The following is a 21,499-nucleotide window of genomic DNA, read 5'->3' as shown; positions in this document are numbered from 1 at the left end:
GAGTGGGAAAGGATTCACTGCCTCATTCCACCTGCCGAGGCATCAGCTGGTACATACTGAGGTGAGAGTTTTTTAATGCCCAGACTGCGAACGTGCTTTAAATCTTCAGGTTGGTGGTTCGAGGCCATCCAGGGACGGTTTTTTTTGCTGTTTTCTCCCCATCAGCATTCATTGTTCACAGTTCTGGGTTGTTATTGGGTCCTTGGGCAAAATATGTCTCAAGTGTTAACGGCTCTACTGTGATCCGGTGTTACCAAAATAATTTAGTCAATGAATATCCATGAGAAACATATTACATGTAATAAAATATGTATTTCAAATATGGGATTAAACTTGATAACTGGACTTAAAGGTTTAAATGTTGGCTGATCTTCCAACACAATTCCATCTTCCCACAGCTCGCCTTCATTTCCGAATAGAACGAAAAGCTTGTCTATCCCAACCTGAAATGTGTTCAATGATGGAACATGCACAACCCTCTGGTGTGGAGAAGTTCAAAGATTCACAACCTTTTGAGTGAAGTAATGTCTCCTCATCTCAGTCACGAATGAACAGCCCCCTATCCTGAGACTCTGCCGTAGTGTTTCAGATTCCCTGACCAGTGGAAACAATCTCTCAGCGTCCACCCTATCAAACATATTCACAATTGTGTGGGTTTCTTTGAGATCACCTCCCAGTCTTCTAAGCTCCAGGGAATTTCAGCCCAAATTTCTCAGCCCCTTTACATAGGAAAACCCTGTCATCCAGAGAAGAATCTCGTGAACCTTTGCTGTACCACCTCCAATGCAAGTATATTGTCCATTCAATGTGGAGACCGAAACTGCACACAATATTTCAGATGTGGTTTCAAATCAGAACCTGAAAGGATGCAGCAAGACTTTAAGTACGTCAAAGCTTAGCAACATGCAGAAGACTGGAAGGACATTGTGACTGTGACTACTTAGCACTGCACACATTCCTGCATCAGGGTCCGGGGGGACCAGGAAGATGAGATCCTGGTGTGGTTTTACCTTCTCATCTGTAATCTCCATCTCTTCTCAATACGTTGTGTCCTACACTGCCTGTTCCTGATTTCGAGGCAAAGCTTGGGTTCGCCAATTGTCTGCTTGTATCAAGCAGTGCATTGACCCTGGGATATGGACGGACAGAGGGATCTGGATAGGTGAGGTAGCGACAGAAGCAGAAAGAGGTGTGGCATGAATGTGTTTGGAATTTCATGTGTGTCAGTTACTTCCAGTGATGAATATCTGCCGTATGTTGTCTTGAATGTTTCACAGGAGCCGCAGTGATAAGGGTGGTGGGTTTTGGAAATTGTAATTGATAAGTGAGCAGCCTGGAGTACTGTCTCACCTCACTGTCACTGTCACTCCAGCTGAGAGCAATCGATGTTGCCATTGGCTGCAGAAGTCACTTGTATTACAGCTGTCATGGCATATTGTCGGAGATACTTGTCTCGAGTGCAAAAGGTCAGAAATGAAAAGTAAATGCTCTCCTTGATGAACTAAGTGAAAATGAAATGAAAATCGTTTATTGTCGCGAGTAGGCTTCAATGAAGTTACTGTGAAAAGCCCCGAGTCGCCACATTCCGCCGTTTGTCGGGGAGGCTGGTACGGGAATCGAACCGGGTTGCTGGCCTGCTTGGTCTGCTTTAAAAGCTAGCGATTTAGCTGAGTGAGCAAAACCAGCCCCTGCAAAAGAGTAAACTTTCATTCCCTGACCGGGAATCGAACCCGAGCCGCGGCGGTGAAAGCGCCGAATCCTAACCACTAGACCACCAGGGACGCTGGCCTAATCCAGCGGGACGTTGCTCCAATTCTCTGGTGATCTCGTGGATTCGACCCTGGAACCACTCCGGTCTGGGCACGAGTCCATCAAGCTGATAAGCGAACCTGAACTGCTTCCTGATTGAATCGATAATCAGTGGAATCAGAGCTGCATTTCCCCATAGGGGCTGGAAATGCTACATGCGCAGCAGATCGGAAACATATCCAGAGGAGAAGGACACTGATAGGCTTCAACGAACTGACCATGGCGATTGTGCAGTGAGGTAAAATCTGGGTGGCAATTGATCAGATTTTACACATCGCACTGACACAATTATCTCCCAGATATGGGTCCACATTTAATTCAAAATGACAAGAGAGCATTAAAATCTCCGACTTCCAATGACATAGAGGCAATTTTCACTCATAAACCAGTAACTGTGGTACCAAGAGAGCGGGATGGAGACAAGACTAAATTTGATTGGTGACACTCCGGCAGGAATAGAGAGCTGGAGTTCATCCTTGAAATCAGCAACGTTTAAACAATTGCGCAAAACGTGGGGCTCCAAAACACAATCCGAAACTCAGGCTCTAATGACTGAGCTAGTGGGCACTGGAATAGCAGCTGAACCAATGTCACTGCCCTGCCTTCGCAATGATTGTTGCGAATAGTGGTTCCTTGTTCTACTTGTTAAAAGCAGGAGCTGCACAACAGGATCAACGTTGAGTGGCACTGATTCTGCAGAAGAGAACAATCAACTCAGCGAAACTGCATGAAACTTTCACAGCACTGGGAATCAATCCCACATTGCTATATAGACTGGAATCGAAATCCTCTGTCTTGCACCTCTTGTAAGAAGTCTTCCACCAGGTTAAAGCTGTGCTCCGAAAGCTATGATTCCAAATAAACCTATTGTATTTTAACCTAGTGTAACAGGAGTGCAGAGTACTAGGCTAATGGCAAGATTCTTGGTAATGTAGATGAACACAGAGATCTCGGCATCCAGGTACATAAATCCCTGAAAGTTGCCACCCAGGTTAATAGGGCTGTTAAGAAGGCATATGGTGTGCTAGCTTTTATCAGTAGGGGGATTGAGTTTCGAAGCCACGAGGTCATGCTGCAGCTGTACAAAACTCTGGTGCGGCCGCAGCTGGAGTACTGCGTGCAGTTCTGGTCACCACATTATAGGAAGGATGTGGAAGCTTTGGAAAGGGTTCAGAGGAGATTTACTAGGATGTTGCATGGTATGGAGGGAAGGTCTTACGAGGAAAGGCTCAGGGACTTGAGGTTGTTTTCGTTAGAGAGGAGAAAGCTGAGAGTTGACTTAATAGAGACATATAAGATCGTCAGAGGGTTAGATAGGGTGGACAGTGAGAGTCTTTTTCCTCGGATGGTGATGACCAACACGAGGGGGCATAGTTTTAAATTGAGGGGTGGTAGAAAAAGGACAGATGTCAGAGGCAGTTTCTTTATTCAGAGAGTAGTAGGGGTTTGGAACGCACTGCCTGCAACAGCAGTAGTCTTGCCAAATTTAAGGGCATTTAAGTGGTCACTGGATAGACATATGGATGAAAATGGAATAGTGTAGGTCAGATAAGCTTCAGATGGTTTCACGGATCGGTGCAACATCGAGGGCTGAAGGGCCCGTACTGCGCTGTAATGTTCTATATTGTAAGACCTTTTCCTGTGACCACCGCAGCCCAACGCCAGCATCTCCATATCCGTGGACGTCTTGGCCATACTACCAGATTCTGGATTTTCTCTAACACTGGGAGAAAGTGCAAATTGCTCAGTCACCCGAAGCTGGAATTGACCCCGGAACACAAGAGCTGTGAAGCAGCAGTGCCACCATGTGTGGTGACCCAGCCCAGAGACGCTGGTTTGCTATTCAAATGTTCTCTGCTGCGAACTGAACATTGAATTGCACAGTTCCTCACACGTTGCAGCAACAAAAACTGCTCCAGGTGAGGATCGAACTCACAACCTCGGCATAGCTCGCTGTCTGCACTGCTGTATAAGTACCGCGCGCTAACCGATTGCGCCACTGGAGCCCACAATATGCAGCAGTTCTTCAAAGTTTGGGAATCCATTGAATTCTGTACCGCAGATCTCCGTGAATCCTCAGATCTTGCAGATATTGAAGCGTCGGATGGAGAGATTGTTGGACCCGAAGGGAATTAAGGGTTATCGGGATCGGGTTGGGAATTGGTTTTAAGGCTGGGGATTCGCTGTGATCTTATTAAGTGTCAGAGGAAGCGCAAGGAGGCTATTGGTCGATTGCAGCTCCTTAATTTATGTTTTATTTCAATGGCATTAGAGCAAACAGAATGGTAAACGGAAAATCCCCGAATCAGGTCGTCTGGCGAAGTGGTCCAATGATGTGGAAATGCCGCCTTTGGACTGTGGTGGGCACAGGATGAAGTCTTACAGCACTAGGTTAAAGACCAATAGGTTTATTTGGAATCACTAGCTTTAGGAGCGGAGGTTTAAACTGATGTTGTAAGACGTCTTACAAGTGGTCCAAAGCAGTGGATTTCGATTCCTGCCTCCATAGCAATGTTGGTTTGATTCCCACTGCTGTCAAAGTTTCATGCAGTTTATCTGCGGTGACTGAATGTGCTATTCTACACAATCAGTGCCAGGCCAAAGTTATGATGTGGAGGTGCCGGCGTTGGACTTGGGTGAGCACAGTAAGAAATCTTACAACACCAGGTTAAAGTCCAACAGGCTTGTTTCAAATCACTGGCTTTCGGAGCTCTGCTCCTTCCTCAGGTGAATGAAGAGGTATGTTCCAGACATATATATAAAGAGACAAACTCAAAGATGCAAGACATGCTTTGAATGCGAGCAACTGCAGGTAATTAAGTCTTTAGAGATCCCGAGATCTGTAAAGACTGTAAAGATTCGGACCTGAACCCAAAGTTAATCCAATTGTGCAGCTCCTGCTTTTAACAAGTAGAACAAAGAACCAAAATTCCAATAACAATTATTTCGAAGGCAGGGCAGTGACATTGGGTCAGCTGCTATTTCAGTGCCCAGTAGCTCAGTCGTCAGAGCCTGTGATTCGGATTGCGGTTTGCAGCCCCACGTTTGGCGCAGTTGTTTCAACGTTGCTGCTTTTGTGAATGAACTCCAGCTCGCCATTCCGCCCGGAGTGTCATCACTCAAACTTAGTCTTGCCTCCATCCCGCTTTGTTAGTATCAGGGTTACTAATTTATGAGTGGAAACTACTTCTGTGTCTCGGGAAGTCGGAGAGTTGAATGCTTAATTCAGCAAGATCATAGGATCAAGGAGCTGCCAGATGCAAACAGGCAGTTGGCGAACCTGAGCTTCGCCTCGAAAGTAGGAGCAGGCAGTGTAGGACATAAGAACATAAGAACATAAGAACATTAGAACATAAGAACATAAGAACTAGGAGCAGGAGTAGGCCATCTGGCCCCTCGAGCCTGCTCCGCCATTCAATTAGATCATGGCTGATCTTTTGTGGACTCAGCTCCACTTTCCGGCCCGAACACCATAACCCTTAATCCCTTTATTCTTCAAAAAACTATCTATCTTTACCTTAAAAACATGTAATGAAGGAGCCTCAACTGCTTCACTGGGCAAGGAATTCCATAGATTCACAACCCTTTGGGTGAAGAATTTCCTCCTAAACTCAGTCCTAAATCTACTTCCCCTTATTTTGAGGCTATGTCCCCTAGTTCTGCTGTCGCCCGCCAGTGGAAACAACCTGCCCGCATCTATCCCATCTATTCCCTTCTTAATTTTAAATGTTTCTATAAGATCCCCCCTCATCCTTCTAAATTCCAACGAGTACAGTCCCAGTCTACTCAACCTCTCCTCATAATCCAACTCCTTCAGCTCTGGGATTAACCTAGTGAATCTCCTCTGCACACCCTCCAGCGCCAGTACGTCCTTTCTCAAGTAAGGAGACCAAAACTGAACACAATACTCCAGGTGTGGCCGCACTAACACCTTATACAATTGCAACATAACCTCCCTAGTCTTAAACTCCATCCCTCTAGCAATGAAGGACAAAATTCCATTTGCCTTCTTAATCACCTGTTGCACTTGTAAACCAACCTTCTGTGACTCATGCACTAGCACACCCAAGTCTCTCTGAACAGCGGCATGCTTTAATATTTTATCGTTTAAATAATAATCCCGTTTGCTGTTATTCCTACCAAAATGGATAACCTCACATTTGTCAACATTGTATTCCATCTGCCAGACCCGAGCCCATTCACTTAACCTATCCAAATCCCTCTGCAGACTTCCAGTATCCTCTGCACTTTTCGCTTTACCACTCATCTTAGTGTCATCTGCAAACTTGGACACATTGCCCTTGGTCCCCAACTCCAAATCATCAATGTAAATTGTGAACAATTGTGGGCCCAACACTGATCCCTGAGGGACACCACTAGCTACTGATTGCCAACCAGAGAAACACCCATTTATCCCAACTCTTTGCTTTCTATTAATTAACCAATCCTCTATCCATGCTACTACTTTACCCTTAATGCCATGCATCTTTATCTTATGCAGCAACCTTTTGTGTGGCACCTTGTCAAAGGCTTTCTGGAAATCCAGATATACCACATCTATCGGCTCCCCGTTATCTACTGCACTGGTAATGTCCTCACAAAATTCCACTAAATTAGTTAGGCATGACCTGCCTTTAACGAACCCATGCTGCGTCTGCCCAATGGGACAATTTCTATCCAGATGCCTCGCAATTTCTTCCTTGATGATAGATTCCAGCATCTTCCCTATTACCGAAGTTAAACTCACTGGCCTATAATTTCCTGCTTTCTGCCTACCTCCTTTTTTAAACAGTGGCGTCACGTTTGCTAATTTCCAATCCACCGGGACCACCCCAGAGTCTAGTGAATTTCGGTAAATTATCACTAGTGCATCTGCAATTTCCCTAGCCATCTCTTTTAGCACTCTGGGATGCATTCCATCAGGGCCAGGAGACTTGTCTACCTTTAGCCCCATTAGCTTGCCCATCACTCCCTCTTTAGTGATAACAATCCTCTCAAGGTCCTCACCTGTCATAGCCTCATTTCTATCAGTCGCTGGCATGTTATTTGTGTCTTCCACTGTGAAGACCGACCCAAAAAACCTGTTCAGTTCCTCAGCCATTTCCTCATTTCCCATTATTAAAACTCCCTTCTCATCCTCTAAAGGACCAATATTTACCTTAGCCACTCTTTTTTGTCTTATATATTTGTAAAAACTTTTGCTGTCTGTTTTTATATTCTGAGCAAGTTTACTCTCATACTCTATCTTACTCTTCTTTATAGCTTTTTTAGTAGCTTTCTGTTGCCCCCTAAAGATTTCCCAGTCCTCTAATCTCCCAGCAATCTTTGCCACTTTATATGCTTTTTCCTTCAATTTGATACTCTCCCTTATTTCCTTAGATATCCACGGTCGATTTTCCCTCTTTCTTCCGTCCTTCCTTTTTGTTGGTACAAACCTTTGCTGAGCACTGTGAAAAATCGCTTGGAAGGTTCTCCACTGTTCCTCAACTGTTCCACCATAAAGTCTTAGCTCCCAGTCTATCTTAGCTAGTTCTTCTCTCATCCCCTTGTAATCTCCTTTGTTTAAACACAAAACACTAGTATTTGATTTTACTTTCTCACCCTCCATCTGTATTTTAAATTCCACCATATTGTGATCGCTCCTTCCGAGAGGATCCCTAACTATGAGATCATGAATCAATCCTGTCTCATTACACAGGACAAGATCTAGGACCGCTTGTTCCCTCGTAGGTTCCATTACATACTGTTCTAGGAAACTATCGCGGATACATTCTATAAACTCCTCCTCACGGTTGCCTTGACCGACCTGGTTAAACCAATCGACATGTAGATTAAAATCCCCCATGATAACTGCTGTACCATTTCTACATGCATCAGTTATTTCTTTGTTTATTGCCTGCCCCACCATCTCGTTACTATTTGGTGGCCGATAGACTACTCCTATCAGTGACTTTTTCGCCTTACTATTCCTGATTTCCACCCAAATGGATTCAACCTTATCCTCCATAGCACCGATGTCATCCCTTACTATTGCCCGGATGTCATCCTTAAATAACAGAGCAACACCACCTCCCTTACCATCCACTCTGTCCTTCCGAATAGTTTGATACCCTTGGATATTTAACTCCCAGTCGTGACCATCCTTTAACCATGTTTCAGTAATGGCCACTAAATCATAGTCATTTACGATGATTTGTGCCACCAACTCATTTACTTTATTCCGAATACTACGAGCATTCAGGTAAAGTACACTTATGTTGGTTTTTTTACCTCTGTTTTGAATCTTAACATCTCCAGGTATTGAGAAGAAATGGAGTTTACAGATAATAAATAGGAAATAGGAATGTGCGCAGTGCCACATATTCACAGTCACAATCTCCTTCCAGTCTTCTGCATGTTGCTCGGTTTTGTCGTCTTTAATGTCTTGCTACAGCTTTTCTGGTTCTGATGAGACCACATCAGGAACATCGTGTCAGTTTCGGTCTCCACATTGAAGAGACTATACAAGGGGGCATAACGATAAGATTCAGAGTGCGAGATATAGGAGGGATATCCGATGTTGTTTCTTTGCTCCGAGAGTGGATAGGGTGTGGAATGGACTGCCTGCTGTGATAGTGGGGTGGAACGCTTTAGGAACTTTCAAGCGGTCTTTCGATAGGACCATGGCTACAGCTGTCATGATGCTAATTTTAATGACATAAAATCATAGAATTATCTTACACAGACTGGAGCCTAAATCCTCCCCTTAGCCCAATCAGTCACGTTACCACGTCTCATTATCGATTGAATGAAATTAAATGTAAACATTCCCAAAGTTCCCAAGTGATTTTCCTGTTACACTTCTTCTTTCGTTTATTACCAAGGATTCAGTCAGAAATGGAACATGGAAAGTAACACTGGGGTGAAACCATTCACTTGCACTCAATGTGACAAGAAATTCACGCAGTTATCCAACCGATTGCCAGTCCAACAAATTCACACTCGGGAGAGACTGTTCACCTGCGCCCAGTGTGAGAAGGGATTCACTTAGTTCTGCTCCCTGATGTCACACCAACAAGTCCACACTGGGGAGAGGCTGTTCACCGGCTCAGAGAGTGGGAAAGAATTCATTGACTCATTCCACCTGCTGAGGCATCAGCTAGTACATACTGAGGTGAGAGCTTTTTAATGCCCAGACTGCGAACGTGCTTTAAATCTTCAGGTTGGTGGTTCGAGGCCATCCAGGGACGACTTTTTTGCTGTTTTCTCCCCATCGCATTCATTGTTCACAGTTCTGGGTTGTTATTGGGTCCTTGGGCAAAATATGTCTCAAGTGTTAACGGCTCTACTGTGATCTGGTGTTACCAAAATAATTTAGTCAATGAATATTCATGAGAAACATATTACGTGTAATAAAATATGTATTTCAAATATGCGATTAAACTTGATAACCTGACTTAAAGGTTTAAATGTTGGCTGATCTTCCTACACAATTCCATCTTCCCACAGCTCGCCTTCATTTCCGAATAGAACGAAAAGCTTGTCTATCCCAACCTGAAATGTGTTCAATGATGGAACATGCACAACCCTCTGGTGTGGAGAAGTTCAAAGATTCACAACCTTTTGAGTGAAGTAATGTCTCCTCATCTCAGTCACGAATGAACAGCCCCCTATCCTGAGACTCTGCCGCAGTGTTTTAGATTCCCTGACCAGTGGAAACAATCTCTCAGCGTCCACCCTATCAAACCTATTCACAATTGTGTGGGTTTCGTTGATATCACCGCCCAGTCTTCTAAACTCCAGGGAATTTCAGCCCAAATTTCTCAGCCCCGTTATATAGGAAAACCCTGTCATCCAGAGAAGAATCTCGTGAACATTTGCTGTACCACCTCCAATGCAAGTATATCGTTCATTCAATGTGGAGACGGAAACTGCACACAATATACCAGATGTGGTCTCATCAGAACCTGAAAAGCTGCAGCAAGAGTACGACAAAGCTTAGCAGCATGCAGAAGACTGGAAGGAGATTGTGACTGTGACTATTTGGCACTGCACACATTCCTGTATCAGTGTCCGGGGAGAAGAGGAAGATGAGATCCTGGTGTGGTTTTACCTTCTCATCTGTAAACTCCATCTCTTCTCAATACGTTGTGTCCTACACTGCCTGTTCCTGCTTTGGAGGCAACGCTTGGGTTCGCCAACTGTCTGTTTGTATCAAGCAGCGCATTGACCCTGGGATATGGACGGACAGAGGGATCTGGATAGGTGAGGTAGCGACAGAAGCAGAAAGAGGTGTGGCATGAATGTGTTTGGAATTTCATGTGTGTCAGTTACTTCCAGTGATGAATATCTGCCGTATGTTGTCTTGAATGTTTCACAGGAGCCGCAGGGATAAGGGTGGTGGGTTTTGGAAATTGTAATTGATACATGAGCAGCCTGGAGTACTGTCTCACCTCACTGTCACTGTCACTCCAGCTGAGAGCAATCGGTGTTGCCATTGGCTGCAGAAGTCACTTGTATTACAGCTGTCATGGCATATTGTCGGAGATACTTGTCTCGAGTGCAAAAGGTCAGAAATGAAAAGTAAATGCTCTCCTTGATGAACTAAGTGAAAATGAAATGAAAATAGTTTATTGTCGCGAGTAGGCTTCAATGAAGTTACTGTGAAAAGCCCCGAGTCGCCACATTCCGGCGCTTGTCGGGGAGGCTGGTACGGTAATCGAACCGTGTTTCTGGCCTGCTTGGTCTGCTTTAAAAGCTAGCGATTTAGCTGAGTGAGCAAAAGCAGCCCCTGCAAATGAATAAACTTTCATTCCCTGACCGGGAATCGAACCCGAGCCGCGGCGGTGAAAGCGCCGAATCCTAACCACTAGACCACCAGGGACGCTGGCCTACTTCAGCGGGACGTTGCCCCAATTCTCTGGGGATCTCGTGGATTCGACCCTGGAACCACTCCGGCCTGGGCACGAGTCCATCAAGCTGATAAGCGAACCTGAACTGCTTCCTGATTGAATCGATAATCAGTGGAATCAGAGCTGCATTTCCCCATAGGGGCTGGAAATGCTACATGCGCAGCAGGTCGGAAACAAATCCAGAGGAGAAGGATACTGATAGGCTTCAACGAACTGACCATGGCGATTGTGCAGTGAGGTAAAATCTGGGTGGCAATTGATCAGATTTTACAGATCGCACTGACACAATTATCTCCCAGATATGGGTCCACATTTAATTCAAAATGACAAGAGAGCATTAAAATCTCCGACTTCCAATAACATAGAGGCAATTTTCACTCATAAACCAGTAACTGTGGTACCAAGAAAGCGGGATGGAGACAAGACTAAATTTGATTGGTGACACTCCGGCAGGAATAGAGAGCTGGAGTTCATCCTTGAAAGCAGCAACGTTTAAACAATTGCGCAAAACGTGGGGCTCCAAACCACAATCCGAAACTCAGGCTCCAATGACTGAGCTAGTGGGCACTGGAATAGCAGTTGAACCAATGTCACTGCCCTGCCTTCGCAATGATTGTTGCGAATAGTGGTTCCTTGTTCTACTTGTTAAAAGCAGGAGCTACACAACAGGATCAACGTTGAGTGGCACTGATTCTGCAGAAGAGAACAATCAACTCAGCGAAACTGCATGAAACTTTCACAGCACTGGGAATCAATCCCACATTGCTATATAGACTGGAATCGAAATCCTCTGTCTTGCACCTCTTGTAAGAAGTCTTACACCAGGTTAAAGCTGTGCTCCGAAAGCTATGATTCCAAATAAACCTATTGTACTTTAACCTAGTGTAACAGGAGTGCAGAGTACTGGGCTAATGGCAAGATTCTTGGTAATGTAGATGAACACAGAGATCTCGGCATCCAGGTACATAAATCCCTGAAAGTTGCCACCCAGGTTAATAGGGCTGTTAAGAAGGCATATGGTGTGCTAGCTTTTATCAGTAGGGGGATTGAGTTTCGAAGCCACGAGGTCATGCTGCAGCTGTACAAAACTCTGGTGCGGCCGCAGCTGGAGTACTGCGTGCAGTTCTGGTCACCACATTATAGGAAGGATGTGGAAGCTTTGGAAAGGGTTCAGAGGAGATTTACTAGGATGTTGCCTGGTATGGAGGGAAGGTCTTACGAGGAAAGGCTCAGGGACTTGAGGTTGTTTTCGTTAGAGAGGAGAAAGCTGAGCGTTGACTTAATAGAGACATATAAGATCGTCAGAGGGTTAGATAGGGTGGACAGTGAGAGTCCTTTTCCTCGGATGGTGATGACCAACACGAGGGGGCATAGTTTTAAATTGAGGGGTGGTAGAAAAAGGACAGATGTCAGAGGCAGTTTCTTTATTCAGAGAGTAGTAGGGGTGTGGAACGCAATGCCTGGAACAGTAGTAGACTTGCCAAATTTAAGGGCACTTAAGTGGTCACTGGATAGACATATGGATGAAAATGGAATAGTGTAGGTCAGATAGGCTTCAGATGGTGTCACGGGTCGGTGCAACATCGAGGGCTGAAGGGCCCGTACTGCGCTGTAATGTTCTATGTTGTAAGACCTTTTCCTGTGCCCACCGCAGCCCAACGCCAGCATTTCCATATCCGTGGACGTCTTGGCCATACTACCAGATTCTGGATTTTCTCTAACACTGGGAGAAAGTGCAAATTGCTCAGTCACTCGAAGCTGGAATTGAACCCGGAACACAAGAGCTGTGAAGCAGCAGTGACACCATGTGTGGTGAACCAGCCCAGAGACGCTGGTTTGCTATTCAAATGTTCTCTGCTGCGAACTGAACATTGAATTGCAGAGTCCCTCACACGTTGCAGCAAAAAAAACTGCTCCAGGTGAGGATCGAACTCACAACCTCGGCATAGCTCGCTGTCTGCACTGCTGTATAAGTACCGCGCGCTAACCGATTGCGCCACTGGAGCCCACAATATGCAGCAGTTCTTCAAAGTTTGGGAATCCATTGAATTCTGTACCGCAGATCTCCGTGAATCCTCAGATCTTGCAGATATTGAAGCGTCGGATGGAGAGATTGTTGGACCCGAAGGGAATTAAGGGTTATCGTGATCGTGTTGGGAATTGGTTTTAAGGCTGGGGTTACGCTGTGATCTTATTAAGTGTCAGAGGAAGCGCAAGGAGGCTATTGGTCGATTGCAGCTCCTTAATTTATATTTTATTTCAATGGCATTAGAGCAAACAGAATGGTAAACAGAAAATCCCCGAATCTGGTCGTCTGGCGAAGTGGTACAATGATGTGGAAATGCCGCCTTTGGACTGTGGTGGGCACAGGATGAAGTCTTACAGCACTAGGTTAAAGACCAATAGGTTTATTTGGAATCACTAGCTTTAGGAGCGGAGGTTTAAACTGATGTTGTAAGACGTCTTACAAGTGGTCCAAAGCAGTGGATTTCGATTCCTGCCTCCATAGCAATGTTGGTTTGATTCCCACTGCTGTCAAAGTTTCATGCAGTTTATCTGTGGTGACTGAATGTGCTATTCTACACAATCAGTGCCAACCCAAAGTTATGATGTGGAGGTGCCGGCGTTGGACTTGGGTGAGCACAGTAAGAAATCTTACAACACCAGGTTAAAGTCCAACAGGCTTGTTTCAAATCACTAGCTTTCGGAGCACTGCTCCTTCCTCAGGTGAATGAAGAGGTATGTTTCAGACACATATATAAAGAGACAAACTCAAAGATGCAAGACATGCTTTGAATGCGAGCAACTGCAGGTAATTAAGTCTTTAGAGATCCCGAGATCTGTAAAGACTGTAAAGATTCGGACCTGAACCCAAAGTTAATCCAATTGTGCAGCTCCTGCTTTTAACAAGTAGAACGAAGAACCAAAATTCCAATAACAATTATTTCGAAGGCAGGGCAGTGACATTGGGTCAGCTGCTATTTCAGTGCCCAGTAGCTCAGTCGTAAGAGCCTGAGATTCGGATTGTGGTTTGCAGCCCCACGTTTGGCGCAGTTGTTTCAACGTTGCTGCTTTTGTGAATGAACTCCAGCTCGCCATTCCATCCGGAGTGTCATCACTCAAACTTAGTCTTGCCTCCATCCCGCTTTGTTAGTATCAGGGTTACTAATTTATGAGTGGAAACTACTTCTGTGTCTCGGGAAGTCGGAGAGTTGAATGTTTAATTCAGCAAGATCTTAGGATCAAGGAGCTGCCAGATGCAAACAGGCAGTTGGCGATCCCGAGCTTAGCCTCGAAAGTAGGAACAGGCAGTGTAGGACACAAGGTATTGAGAAGAAATGGAGTTTACAGATAATAAATAGGAAATAGGAATGTGCGCAGTGCCACATATTCACAGTCACAATCTCCTTCCAGTCTTCTGCATGTTGCTCGGTTTTGTCGTCTTTAATGTCTTGCTACAGCTTTTCTGGTTCTGATGAGACCACATCAGGAACATCGTGTCAGTTTCGGTCTCCACATTGAAGAGACTATACAAGGGGGCATAACGATAAGATTCAGAGTGCGAGATATAGGAGGGATATCCGATGTTGTTTCTTTGCTCCGAGAGTGGATAGGGTGTGGAATGGACTGCCTGCTGTGATAGTGGGGTGGAACGCTTTAGGAACTTTCAAGCGGTCTTTCGATAGGACCATGGCTACAGCTGTCATGATGCTAATTTTAATGACATAAAATCATAGAATTATCTTACACAGTCTGGAGCCTAAATCCTCCCCCTTAGCCCAATCAGTCACGTTACCACGTCTCATTATCGATTGAATGAAATTAAATGTAAACATTCCCAAAGTTCCCAAGTGATTTTCCTGTTACACTTCTTCTTTCGTTTATTACCAAGGATTCAGTCAGAAATGGAACATGGAAAGTAACACTGGGGTGAAACCATTCACTTGCACTCAATGTGACAAGAAATTCACGCAGTTATCCAACCGATTGCCAGTCCAACAAATTCACACTCGGGAGAGACTGTTCACCTGCGCCCAGTGTGAGAAGGGATTCACTTAGTTCTGCTCCCTGATGTCACACCAACAAGTCCACACTGGGGAGAGGCTGTTCACCGGCTCAGAGAGTGGGAAAGGATTCACTGCCTCATTCCACCTGCTGAGGCATCAGCTAGTACATACTGAGGTGAGAGCTTTTTAATGCCCAGACTGCGAACGTGCTTTAAATCTTCAGGTTGGTGGTTCGAGGCCACCCAGGGACGGCTTTTTTGCTGTTTTCTCCCCATCGCATTCATTGTTCACAGTTCTGGGTTGTTATTGGGTCCTTGGGCAAAATATGTCTCAAGTGTTAACGGCTCTACTGTGATCTGGTGTTACCAAAATAATTTAGTCAATGAATATTCATGAGAAACATATTACATGTAATAAAATATGTATTTCAAATATGCGATTAAACTTGATAACCTGACTTAAAGGTTTAAATGTTGGCTGATCTTCCTACACAATTCCATCTTCCCACAGCTCGCCTTCATTTCCGAATAGAACGAAAAGCTTGTCTATCCCAACCTGAAATGTGTTCAATGATGGAACATGCACAACCCTCTGGTGTGGAGAAGTTCAAAGATTCACAACCTTTTGAGTGAAGTAATGTCTCCTCATCTCAGTCACGAATGAACAGCCCCCTATCCTGAGACTCTGCCGTAGTGTTTTAGATTCCCTGACCAGTGGAAACAATCTCTCAGCGTCCACCCTATCAAACCTATTCACAATTGTGTGGGTTTCGTTGATATCACCGCCCAGTCTTCTAAACTCCAGGGAATTTCAGCCCAAATTTCTCAGCCCCTTTACATAGGAAAACCCTGTCATCCAGAGAAGAATCTCGTGAACATTTGCTGTACCACCTCCAATGCAAGTATATCGTTCATTCAATGTGGAGACGGAAACTGCACACAATATACCAGATGTGGTCTCATCAGAACCTGAAAAGCTGCAGCAAGAGTTTAAGTACGACAAAGCTTAGCAGCATGCAGAAGACTGGAAGGAGATTGTGACTGTGACTATTTGGCACTGCACACATTCCTGTATCAGTGTCCGGGGGGAAGAGGAAGATGAGATCCTGGTGTGGTTTTACCTTCTCATCTGTAAACTCCATCTCTTCTCAATACGTTGTGTCCTACACTGCCTGTTCCTGCTTTGGAGGCAACGCTTGGGTTCGCCAACTGTCTGTTTGTATCAAGCAGCGCATTGACCCTGGGATATGGACGGACAGAGGGATCTGGATAGGTGAGGTAGCGACAGAAGCAGAAAGAGGTGTGGCATGAATGTGTTTGGAATTTCATGTGTGTCAGTTACTTCCAGTGATGAATATCTGCCGTATGTTGTCTTGAATGTTTCACAGGAGCCGCAGGGATAAGGGTGGTGGGTTTTGGAAATTGTAATTGATACATGAGCAGCCTGGAGTACTGTCTCACCTCACTGTCACTGTCACTCCAGCTGAGAGCAATCGGTGTTGCCATTGGCTGCAGAAGTCACTTGTATTACAGCTGTCATGGCATATTGTCGGAGATACTTGTCTCGAGTGCAAAAGGTCAGAAATGAAAAGTAAATGCTCTCCTTGATGAACTAAGTGAAAATGAAATGAAAATCGTTTATTGTCGCGAGTAGGCTTCAATGAAGTTACTGTGAAAAGCCCCGAGTCGCCACATTCCGGCGCTTGTCGGGGAGGCTGGTGCGGTAATCGAACCGTGTTTCTGGCCTGCTTGGTCTGCTTTAAAAGCTAGCGATTTAGCTGAGTGAGCAAAAGCAGCCCCTGCAAATGAATAAACTTTCATTCCCTGACCGGGAATCGAACCCGAGCCGCGGCGGTGAAAGCGCCGAATCCTAACCACTAGACCACCAGGGACGCTGGCCTAATTCAGCGGGACGTTGCCCCAATTCTCTGGTGATCTCGTGGATTCGACCCTGGAACCACTCCGGCCTGGGCACGAGTCCATCAAGCTGATAAGCGAACCTGAACTGCTTCCTGATTGAATCGATAATCAGTGGAATCAGAGCTGCATTTCCCCATAGGGGCTGGAAATGCTACATGCGCAGCAGGTCGGAAACAAATCCAGAGGAGAAGGATACTGATAGGCTTCAACGAACTGACCATGGCGATTGTGCAGTGAGGTAAAATCTGGGTGGCAATTGATCAGATTTTACAGATCGCACTGACACAATTATCTCCCAGATATGGGTCCACATTTAATTCAAAATGACAAGAGAGCATTAAAATCTCCGACTTCCAATAACATAGAGGCAATTTTCACTCATAAACCAGTAACTGTGGTACCAAGAAAGCGGGATGGAGACAAGACTAAATTTGATTGGTGACACTCCGGCAGGAATAGAGAGCTGGAGTTCATCCTTGAAAGCAGCAACGTTTAAACAATTGCGCAAAACGTGGGGCTCCAAACCACAATCCGAAACTCAGGCTCCAATGACTGAGCTAGTGGGCACTGGAATAGCAGTTGAACCAATGTCACTGCCCTGCCTTCGCAATGATTGTTGCGAATAGTGGTTCCTTGTTCTACTTGTTAAAAGCAGGAGCTACACAACAGGATCAACGTTGAGTGGCACTGATTCTGCAGAAGAGAACAATCAACTCAGCGAAACTGCATGAAACTTTCACAGCACTGGGAATCAATCCCACATTGCTATATAGACTGGAATCGAAATCCTCTGTCTTGCACCTCTTGTAAGAAGTCTTACACCAGGTTAAAGCTGTGCTCCGAAAGCTATGATTCCAAATAAACCTATTGTACTTTAACCTAGTGTAACAGGAGTGCAGAGTACTGGGCTAATGGCAAGATTCTTGGTAATGTAGATGAACACAGAGATCTCGGCATCCAGGTACATAAATCCCTGAAAGTTGCCACCCAGGTTAATAGGGCTGTTAAGAAGGCATATGGTGTGCTAGCTTTTATCAGTAGGGGGATTGAGTTTCGAAGCCACGAGGTCATGCTGCAGCTGTACAAAACTCTGGTGCGGCACAGCTGGAGTACTGCGTGCAGTTCTGGTCACCACATTATAGGAAGGATGTGGAAGCTTTGGAAAGGGTTCAGAGGAGATTTACTAGGATGTTGCCTGGTATGGAGGGAAGGTCTTACGAGGAAAGGCTCAGGGACTTGAGGTTGTTTTCGTTAGAGAGGAGAAAGCTGAGCGTTGACTTAATAGAGACATATAAGATCGTCAGAGGGTTAGATAGGGTGGACAGTGAGAGTCCTTTTCCTCGGATGGTGATGACCAACACGAGGGGGCATAGTTTTAAATTGAGGGGTGGTAGAAAAAGGACAGATGTCAGAGGCAGTTTCTTTATTCAGAGAGTAGTAGGGGTGTGGAACGCAATGCCTGGAACAGTAGTAGACTTGCCAAATTTAAGGGCACTTAAGTGGTCACTGGATAGACATATGGATGAAAATGGAATAGTGTAGGTCAGATAGGCTTCAGTTGGTGTCACGGGTCGGTGCAACATCGAGGGCTGAAGGGCCCGTACTGCGCTGTAATTTTCTATGTTGTAAGACCTTTTCCTGTGCCCACCGCAGCCCAACGCCAGCATCTCCATATCCGTGGACGTCTTGGCCATACTACCAGATTCTGGATTTTCTCTAACACTGGGAGAAAGTGCAAATTGCTCAGTCACTCGAAGCTGGAATTGAACCCGGAACACAAGAGCTGTGAAGCAGCAGTGACACCATGTGTGGTGAACCAGCCCAGAGACGCTGGTTTGCTATTCAAATGTTCTCTGCTGCGAACTGAACATTGAATTGCAGAGTCCCTCACACGTTGCAGCAAAAAAAACTGCTCCAGGTGAGGATCGAACTCACAACCTCGGCATAGCTCGCTGTCTGCACTGCTGTATAAGTACCGCGCGCTAACCGATTGCGCCACTGGAGCCCACAGTATGCAGCAGTTCTTCAAAGTTTGGGAATCCATTGAATTCTGTACCGCAGATCTCCGTGAATCCTCAGATCTTGCAGATATTGAAGCGTCGGATGGAGAGATTGTTGGACCCGAAGGGAATTAAGGGTTATCGTGATCGTGTTGGGAATTGGTTTTAAGGCTGGGGTTACGCTGTGATCTTATTAAGTGTCAGAGGAAGCGCAAGGAGGCTATTGGTCGATTGCAGCTCCTTAATTTATATTTTATTTCAATGGCATTAGAGCAAACAGAATGGTAAACAGAAAATCCCCGAATCTGGTCGTCTGGCGAAGTGGTACAATGATGTGGAAATGCCGCCTTTGGACTGTGGTGGGCACAGGATGAAGTCTTACAGCACTAGGTTAAAGACCAATAGGTTTATTTGGAATCACTAGCTTTAGGAGCGGAGGTTTAAACTGATGTTGTAAGACGTCTTACAAGTGGTCCAAAGCAGTGGATTTCGATTCCTGCCTCCATAGCAATGTTGGTTTGATTCCCACTGCTGTCAAAGTTTCATGCAGTTTATCTGTGGTGACTGAATGTGCTATTCTACACAATCAGGGCCAACCCAAAGTTATGATGTGGAGGTGCCGGCGTTGGACTTGGGTGAGCACAGTAAGAAATCTTACAACACCAGGATAAAGTCCAACAGGCTTGTTTCAAATCACTAGCTTTCGGAGCACTGCTCCTTCCTCAGGTGAATGAAGAGGTATGTTTCAGACACATATATAAAGAGACAAACTCAAAGATGCAAGACATGCTTTGAATGCGAGCACGTGCAGGTAATTAAGTCTTTAGAGATCCCGAGATCTGTAAAGACTGTAAAGATTCGGACCTGAACCCAAAGTTAATGCAATTGTGCAGCTCCTGCTTTTAACAAGTAGAACGAAGAACCAAAATTCCAATAACAATTATTTCGAAGGCAGGGCAGTGACATTGGGTCAGCTGCTATTTCAGTGCCCAGTAGCTCAGTCGTAAGAGCCTGAGATTCGGATTGTGGTTTGCAGCCCCACGTTTGGCGCAGTTGTTTCAACGTTGCTGCTTTTGTGAATGAACTCCAGCTCGCCATTCCATCCGGAGTGTCATCACTCAAACTTAGTCTTGCCTCCATCCCGCTTTGTTAGTATCAGGGTTACTAATTTATGAGTGGAAACTACTTCTGTGTCTCGGGAAGTCGGAGAGTTGAATGTTTAATTCAGCAAGATCTTAGGATCAAGGAGCTGCCAGATGCAAACAGGCAGTTGGCGATCCCGAGCTTAGCCTCGAAAGTAGGAACAGGCAGTGTAGGACACAAGGTATTGAGAAGAAATGGAGTTTACAGATAATAAATAGGAAATAGGAATGTGCGCAGTGCCACATATTCACAGTCACAATCTCCTTCCAGTCTTCTGCATGTTGCTCGGTTTTGTCGTCTTTAATGTCTTGCTACAGCTTTTCTGGTTCTGATGAGACCACATCAGGAACATCGTGTCAGTTTCGGTCTCCACATTGAAGAGACTATACAAGGGGGCATAACGATAAGATTCAGAGTGCGAGATATAGGAGGGATATCCGATGTTGTTTCTTTGCTCCGAGAGTGGATAGGGTGTGGAATGGACTGCCTGCTGTGATAGTGGGGTGGAACGCTTTAGGAACTTTCAAGCGGTCTTTCGATAGGACCATGGCTACAGCTGTCATGATGCTAATTTTAATGACATAAAATCATAGAATTATCTTACACAGTCTGGAGCCTAAATCCTCCCCCTTAGCCCAATCAGTCACGTTACCACGTCTCATTATCGATTGAATGAAATTAAATGTAAACATTCCCAAAGTTCCCAAGTGATTTTCCTGTTACACCTCTTCTTTCGTTTATTACCAAGGATTCAGTCAGAAATGGAACATGGAAAGTAACACTGGGGTGAAACCATTCACTTGCACTCAATGTGACAAGAAATTCACGCAGTTATCCAACCGATTGCCAGTCCAACAAATTCACACTCGGGAGAGACTGTTCACCTGCGCCCAGTGTGAGAAGGGATTCACTTAGTTCTGCTCCCTGATGTCACACCAACAAGTCCACACTGGGGAGAGGCTGTTCACCGGCTCAGAGAGTGGGAAAGGATTTACTGCCTCATTCCACCTGCTGAGGCATCAGCTAGTACATACTGAGGTGAGAGCTTTTTAATGCCCAGACTGCGAACGTGCTTTAAATCTTCAGGTTGGTGGTTCGAGTCCACCCAGGGACGGCTTTTTTGCTGTTTTCTCCCCATCAGCATTCATTGTTCACAGTTCTGGGTTGTTATTGGGTCCTTGGGCAAAATATGTCTCAAGTGTTAACGGCTCTACTGTGATCTGGTGTTACCAAAATAATTTAGTCAATGAATATTCATGAGAAACATATTACATGTAATAAAATATGTATTTCAAATATGCGATTAAACTTGATAACCTGACTTAAAGGTTTAAATGTTGGCTGATCTTCCTACACAATTCCATCTTCCCACAGCTCGCCTTCATTTCCGAATAGTACGAAAAGCTTGTCTATCCCAACCTGAAATGTGTTCAATGATGGAACATGCACAACCCTCTGGTGTGGAGAAGTTCAAAGATTCACAACCTTTTGAGTGAAGTAATGTCTCCTCATCTCAGTCACGAATGAACAGCCCCCTATCCTGAGACTCTGCCGTAGTGTTTTAGATTCCCTGACCAGTGGAAACAATCTCTCAGCGTCCACCCTATCAAACCTATTCACAATTGTGTGGGTTTCGTTGATATCACCGCCCAGTCTTCTAAACTCCAGGGAATTTCAGCCCAAATTTCACAGCCCTTTACATAGGAAAACCCTGTCATCCAGAGAAGAAT

General features: G+C 45.2%; 6 non-coding genes across 6 annotated transcripts; all 6 read right to left on the bottom strand.

The window, feature by feature from the left end:
* Positions 1 to 1,709: 1,709 nt before the first annotated feature.
* On the bottom strand, positions 1,710 to 1,781 carry trnae-uuc. The gene has a single exon. It is a non-coding gene; the product is annotated as a tRNA-Glu (tRNA).
* A 1,939-nt stretch (positions 1,782 to 3,720) lies between these two features.
* trnai-uau lies at positions 3,721 to 3,815 on the bottom strand. Its single transcript has 2 exons — positions 3,778 to 3,815; positions 3,721 to 3,756 (listed from the first exon to the last, which is right to left on the bottom strand). It is a non-coding gene; the product is annotated as a tRNA-Ile (tRNA).
* A 6,785-nt stretch (positions 3,816 to 10,600) lies between these two features.
* trnae-uuc lies at positions 10,601 to 10,672 on the bottom strand. Its single transcript has one exon. It is a non-coding gene; the product is annotated as a tRNA-Glu (tRNA).
* A 1,939-nt stretch (positions 10,673 to 12,611) lies between these two features.
* On the bottom strand, positions 12,612 to 12,706 carry trnai-uau. Its single transcript has 2 exons — positions 12,669 to 12,706; positions 12,612 to 12,647 (listed from the first exon to the last, which is right to left on the bottom strand). It is a non-coding gene; the product is annotated as a tRNA-Ile (tRNA).
* A 3,820-nt stretch (positions 12,707 to 16,526) lies between these two features.
* On the bottom strand, positions 16,527 to 16,598 carry trnae-uuc. The gene has a single exon. It is a non-coding gene; the product is annotated as a tRNA-Glu (tRNA).
* Positions 16,599 to 18,536: 1,938 nt separating this feature from the next.
* On the bottom strand, positions 18,537 to 18,631 carry trnai-uau. Its single transcript has 2 exons — positions 18,594 to 18,631; positions 18,537 to 18,572 (listed from the first exon to the last, which is right to left on the bottom strand). It is a non-coding gene; the product is annotated as a tRNA-Ile (tRNA).
* Positions 18,632 to 21,499: the final 2,868 nt, after the last annotated feature.

The sequence above is a fragment of the Scyliorhinus canicula genome, chromosome 17 (assembly GCF_902713615.1).
Source record: "Scyliorhinus canicula chromosome 17, sScyCan1.1, whole genome shotgun sequence".
Taxonomy (NCBI): domain Eukaryota; kingdom Metazoa; phylum Chordata; class Chondrichthyes; order Carcharhiniformes; family Scyliorhinidae; genus Scyliorhinus; species Scyliorhinus canicula.
This window is presented reverse-complemented; position numbering and strand designations above follow the sequence as displayed.